Below are 7,353 nucleotides of genomic sequence, written 5' to 3' on the forward strand. Positions count from 1 at the left end.
TTATGTATAACCCTTGCAAGAAAATAAGAGATTGGGACAACACCTAGCAAAGGGTGGATGCAATTTATTTGCTTGCAAGTTAATTTAGTCTCAAGATGAATCAATTAAAATTTTGTGCTCGGGAACAATTTTAAATGTATTAATAAGTTGATAGAATTTAATATTTAGGGTTATTATCTCCTATAATTAATATTCTCCTATGATTAATTAGCGAGCTCTTGATACATGTTATTTGATGATACTTTGATCTATTTGAGTGGAGTGATGACTGATGTATGAAACTCTTATGAAAGAAAATAGAAGATTGTTAAGATGTGTGGAATTTTAGATTTAGGCTTCATTTGGAACGGCTTTTTTATTGCTTCTTAAAGTAGTTTTTTAGAATAAAAATTTTAATTTTTGTATTAAAAATTTTCTTTAAAAACAAGTAAAAAAGCGGTCTCAAATGAATACTTAATCTCCTATTAAATAATTGTAAAAAACATTTATGCGACAATACTAAGTTGTTGACATTCAAAAATAAACTTAATTTCTTAAATTAAAAATAGATTTAACAATTAAGATTGTGTTCGGGACGACATTCTTAGTGCTTTTTAAAGCAACCTTAAAAATTATGTACTTTAAAGTTTCTTTAAGAAATAGTAAAAAAAAAGTCCCAAACGAAGCCCAGAGATACTATCATTATGTATCCAGCCTAATTTTGATCTCCCTCGATTCATTCCATAACAATTATAATTGGTTAAATAATCATTATTTCCATCGGGTGATTAAGCTTACATCAAATATTCGCCTTTTATACTTGATATCACATTAATAAAATAAAAACATTTGAATAATAATAGATGTTATTTTTTATTGTAAATTAATATTTCATAGGACATGCACCTAAAATTTTTGGTTATCTATTAGAAGTTAAGGTTTCTTTTTAGACCGTTTTCTTATTGCTCCTCAAAGCAGCTTTTTAATACAAATTTTTTATTTTTGTACTAGAAAGCTATCCCAATGCTTCGCATAGGACAACTTTCTTACTATTTTGCAAAGTTATTGTAGAGAAAGTAACTTCTTAAAGCTGTTGTAGAAAGCAGCTTTCTACAACAATATTTTTTTGAAAGCAACGAATAACCAATGGCAAACTAAAAAATGTGATCGCAGTTTGAAAAGCAAAAAATTGATTCTCATACTACTCTAATCGACACTCAATAGGATTACGCTATATGACATATTTTCCTTTCAATTTATCTTTTTATTACATTTTAGAAATCGGCATTTCAAGAAAATATATTTAAGAATTGTTACTCAGTAAAGCTAATATTATATGAAAATTATAATATATTTGAGATGTTTGTGATAAGAGCCCGATGGCCTGGGGCGGAACCAAGTTGATGTCAGGGGGGCAATTACCCCCCCCCCCCCCCCCCTTTTTCCCCCCCCCCCCCCCCTAAATTTTTTTATTTTAATTATAAGAGAGGTGTGTTTGGGTAATATGGCCCTGATACATTTGAAAAATTTTCCATTGACCATTATGGGAATGGAAAGTGCGCTGAGTTTTTTTATGCTATAACGGATTTCATTTTTTTCCTTGTTTAGACCAACGGGAAGCAGTTTCTTGCATGTTAAAGGAACATTGTTAAGTTTGTCTCATAAGGAATATAACTTAAATTTTTTGAAAAGTAGAGCTTTGTGTATCATGTATATTAATAAGGCTTTTGTTGTTGAATATATTTTGTCTTTATAAGATTGAAACTGGTATGTCTTGCGAGTTGATTTTTCATTTCCTTACCTATATAATCAAGATAAAGGAGGGAATTGAGAGGATTGCCCTTTATGTTTCATCAGTTGGGAGCTAATGCCATCCAATGCACAATTAATTACATCCAATGCACCGTTAACATTTCAAATTTTAGTCGCTTTGTTTCTTGTTTATTTATTGTAATTTTCATTTTATCTATTATAATGAAATACAAAATTTTGCTTTGAATTATGTCTTCATTTTATTTTATTTTTTTAATTTTATCCATTTATGTTGTCGACCCCACGTAGTGAGAAAAAAGCTTGATATTGTTGTTGTTGTTGTATCCATTTTTATGAAAATTTTGCACCCCCCCCACTAAATTGAAAGGCCAGTTCCGCCCCTGCCGATGGCTTTAGCCATTTGGCTAATATAAGATTCCCACAACTATTAGTAGGATGATGAGGACTAAAAGAGCCTAACCTCGAAAGAAATCTCACATATTTCTTGATGGTTTAAAAAGGCTTATTTATAACCAAAAATAAATATTAAGACTCCTAATAATATAATAATCCTAATAACAATCTATAAACTACATTACTTTAATTATAACTATCAATTATATTATTTATCTAAAAATATGATTGTATATGATATGTCAGCAAGAGTCATGTTGATCAGGCACTAGTCTCGAGACATAATTGAGATAAAAATTTCAAAATTAAATTTTGGATCATCCAAATTCCAATCTCGGCAACCTTAAAGTCAAACTGAACGTCAAGATAAGACGAATCTAATGACACCAAAATCGGCCCAATCCGAGTCCAAATGAGCTCAAACCTTAAGGACTAAAACATATTTGGAAGATTTAAAGCATTAATTGAGTAATCAATAATCTCCAAATATGCATGCTTATAAATCAAGTGGCTTCAAGAGATGAATCTAACGAGCCCAAGATCACTCAATTCTGACATCATTAAGACATTTAAACGCTTGACGAAAGTTCCATGATCGAAAGAATTAAAATGGACCGTTTTATGAAGCAATCTGACTATGTCCGGCATTTTCATATTTACGAAGTATTTCAATCCCAAAAACTTAACAATATACCTTCATTCTTCGCATTTCACAGCCATCACCTTCGACGATCACCACAAGTTATCACTATTGACAATCATCATTGCCACCAACGACAAGATTTGAATCTATTGTTGGATATATTTGTCCTCAAGTGGACATCTATTCTTATAATATGTATCCAAAAAACTAAGTCAAGTTATTGGATATAGATTGTCCATCCATGTGAAAGCATGATCTTTATAATTTTCCTCTTCTTTAACCATGAAGAAAGGAGAGCTCTTGTATCATTTATTGCATATTGAATTTTATAATTGGGCCATACCCATAGCTTTTTCACTTTATGGATTTTTCATGTAAAAAATCCTCTAGCTCTAGCACTTTCAGCTTCACGTGTTAAACTTTTGTGTAGTATTCAAAAACAAACAAACTTAAACTTTCTAGCATGTAAAACATAAATTAGGTAAAATATTTCATTTTTTTAAGAATATATATTAATTATTTTATTTAAAATCTTTATATATATCTCAACCCTCATAGCCTCACTCCTACACTCCAAGTTCTTGTAACGACCCTGTGATCCACACCACTATCCACCTTTGATCTTCTAGATTTCCACCGACCACCTCTGCCTTCACTCATCGAACCTCTACAGCCTACTGCACTCACCTATCGGTGCCCACATCCATATTGTTCCTGTCACGACAACCGTCACTTCGACGCCTCCAACTCAACCCCTGCTGTCACTCACTGCCACTATCCTCTTGTCTCCCTTCCATTTCTTCACGGGAACCCTATCCCTGACCCCTCGAGGATTTATAGATCAACATTATTTTCACCACCCGAGATGAAGGAGGTCGACGGTCGAGGCACCTCGCCAGAGCTCCCGGCGACGGGACAACAGGTTGTCAAGGTCATCGACAACCTATGTTTCTTTATCTTTGTCGTCTCCATCCTTGTCTTCTCTGTCATTGTCGTTACTTACCAACCCCCTGACCCATGGTTCCAAACATCCAAGGCCATTACCAAATCCATCTCTGCCACTCTTCCCAACTCTACTTTCACAACCGACAACTCTCTTCTGCCCACCTGCGAAGATCTCATTGCCTCTACCCCTTCTTCGCCCAACGCCTGCGAAGCTCTCCTTAACAACAACTACTTCCCCACCTCCACGGCCTGTGATCCAAACACCCCGCTCAACTGTTCCAACCCCGCCATCCTGGCGGCAATCAAGCGCGTCACCTCCAAGATCTTTCGCTAATACATTATCTTCATTTCATACAACACCCCCGTCAATGGATTCAATCCCGACGAATACATATGCCTTGCTGGGAGCTAAACTTCTAGAGGAGAGAATGAAGATGGTAAGGATTTTAGGTTTTACTTTGATTTCGAGTATCTAAAGGAATTAGCTTCGGTTGTTGAGGAGGGGAATTTCCTTTGGGACTGGAGGAAATGGGATCGCTCCTCTGGCAGAGGGCATAAGAGCAATGACCAGATTACCCCAATGCCACACTTCAAAAATTGAAACCATAGTCAAAAGACAAATGAAATAAGAGGAGAACGTGCAGGGAAATTCTATCTTGGCCCCCCTGCGAGCCATTGAAATTTTATTTATAATAGTTTCAAATCAATTACAATGCAGTTACACTAATTATTCAATTACAAGAAAACTATCCATTAAACATAATAATTGCTTACACTACTATAAAAAACTTAGATTAATGCAATACAAACTTTTCGAATATAACATTAATTTCAAAACAAATATAAGAATATTCGAACTCATCATGATACCAAGATATTTTAACATAGTTTCCTTCTACAGTAATTGCTTGTCTTTTAGTCTTTTAACTATACGATCTACTAGCCGATCCCTACTTTTTTCCCCAGCTGCTGCCACTTTTCCTCTATTGTTGCCATCTAAAATTGATCTTTCATCACCTCAGGAGCTCTTCTTTCCCTTGTTTCTCTCTGTTTTCAAATAAATTGCAAAGATGATCAACATATTCCTTATAGATATGTACATATAATAGTTCATTATATATTACATACTTCTTCCTACATTCAGCCAAATTAAAAAGTTGATTTTCAAATTAGAAAATAAACTAATAATTTTCTAATAAAATAATATAATTTATTAATTATTCATCAATTATTGATAATTATGTCATCCTAACCATACTTTAAAGTTTCTTTTCTCTATTAATTTCAATTAAACTTATTCAACATTAACATATCAAAAAAAAAAAAAAAATTAACTAGGTACTGGTCTTGTTATTCTTTCTATCCCCACTCTGATTATGATTGCTCACAGCTCACACAATAAAGTCCTTCATCCCCACCTTTCTACAGCTCAAAAAATCTTTCAAAACAAATGGTGTCCAGCTGCGAGCTTTATTATCACTACTTTCCTTACTTTTAACTTCAGTAAGTTTTCTCCCATTCTCCATAGGAACAATTTCTTCACAATAGAATTCATAGAAAATATGCACCTCGAAGGTGAATGTCGTTGTTGTTGATGTGGTGAACTGTGATGAGGTAAGGCTGCTCGATCTTCCCTTTCCTTCTTAAGAAGTAAACTATGTGAAGACTCCTCATCAGTACCTCATCTCCTCCCTTCCTTTCTCTGCTTGCTTCCATCTCGATCTTCACAAGACTTTGTTTATCAAATCTCTTTTAATTTGCCTCCTAATGAATAGCTCCAAGCTATTTATATTTCTATCCATATAAATAGAGAGAGAGAGAGAGAGAGAGAGAGAGAGAGAGAGAGAGAGAGAAGGGGGATTGATTGACTAATTATTCTCATGGGAGTTCGATATTTACTCTTCTCATGTGAGTAATTAGCAAGCTTTCTACTTTATCTTGAGCTGTTTATGGTATTCTTTTGCTAATTAATCATGTCATATAATATGAATATATTGGAGAATTAATAGAGATCAATCTAGAGAGTGATAATTGTCATAAAAATGAGGTGATTAGCATAACCCTTGCAAGAAAATAGGAGATTGGGGTAACTGCTAGCAAAGAGTGGATGCAATTTATTTGCTTGCTAGTTGATTTTGTCTCAAGATGATTCCATTAAAATTTTTGCACTCGGTAACAATTTTATATGTATTAATAAGTTGATATAAATCAATATTTAGGGTGATTATCCTCTATAGTTAATATTCTTATGTGATTAAGCGAGCTCTTAATGTATGTTATTTGATGATACTTTGATCTATTTGAGTGTAGTGATGACTTATTTAAGGAACTCTCATGTAAAAGTAATAGAAGATTATTAAGATGTGTGGAATTTTAGATTTAGGCTTCGTTTGGAACGGTTTTTTTATTAATTCTTAAAGCAGCTTTGTTGAAATAAAAAAGTTAATTTTTGCATTAAAAATTTGCTTTAAGAACCAATAAAAAAACCATCTCAAATGAAGCCTTACTATCCTATCAAATATGCTGACATTCAAAAATAAACTTAATTTCTTAAATTAAAAGTAGATTTAGCAATTAAGGTTGTGTTCGGGATGACTTTTTTAATGTCTCTTAAAGAAACTTTTAAAATTTTATAATCAAAATTTTCTTTAAGAAGTAGTAAAAAAGTTATCCTAAACAAAGCCCAAGTGATACTATCAATGTATCCAGCTTAATTTTGATCTCCCCTGATTCATTCCCTAACAATTATAATTAGTTAAATAATCATTATTTCCATCCGGTGATTAAGCTTACATCAAATATTTGTCTTTTATATTTGATATCACATTAATAAAAGAAATAACATTTGAATAATAATATATGTTTTTTTATCGTAAATTAATATTTCATAGGACATGCTCCAAAAAATTTTGGCTATCTTTTATATATTAAGGTTTCATTTGAGCAGCTTTCTTATTGCTCCTCAAAGCAACTTTTTAGTATAAATTTTTTAATTTTTGTATTAGAAAGCTGTCTCAATGCTTCGTTTAGGACAACTTTCTTACTATTTTCTAAAGTTCTTGTAGAGAAAGTAACTTCTTAAGGCTATTGTAGAAAGCAGCTTTCTGAAACAATTTTTTTAAAAAACAACGAATAACCAATGGAAAACTAAAAAACGTAATTGCAGTCAGAAAAATAAAGCAGTAAGAAAGTTGTCCCAAACGAAGTCTAAGTGATGTTCACTAAATCATGCGAATTTGATCTTATTAAGTGTGTTGATTGATACAAATTAAACATAAAATTAAATCCTAGCTAGTAAAGACTATAAATATTTTAATAGAAGATTAGATCTCTAACAGTTTGCATAAAAATTATAATGAAAATTGATTCTCAGACTAGTCTAATCAATACTCAATAGGCTTACACTATATGGCATATTTTACTTTAAATTTCTCTTTTTATTACATTTTAGAAATCAACATTTCAAGAAAATATACTTGAGAATTGTTACTCATTATATGAAAATTATAATATGATTGTGATATTTGAGATAAGAGTCAGATGGCTTTAGCCATTTGGCTATTATAAGATTCCCACAACTATTAATAGGATAATGAGTAGGGGTGTCAATTTTTGACACG

Source organism: Dendrobium catenatum, unplaced genomic scaffold (genome assembly GCF_001605985.2).
Source record: "Dendrobium catenatum unplaced genomic scaffold, ASM160598v2 fragScaff_scaffold_853, whole genome shotgun sequence".
In the NCBI taxonomy this organism is placed as follows: domain Eukaryota; kingdom Viridiplantae; phylum Streptophyta; class Magnoliopsida; order Asparagales; family Orchidaceae; genus Dendrobium; species Dendrobium catenatum.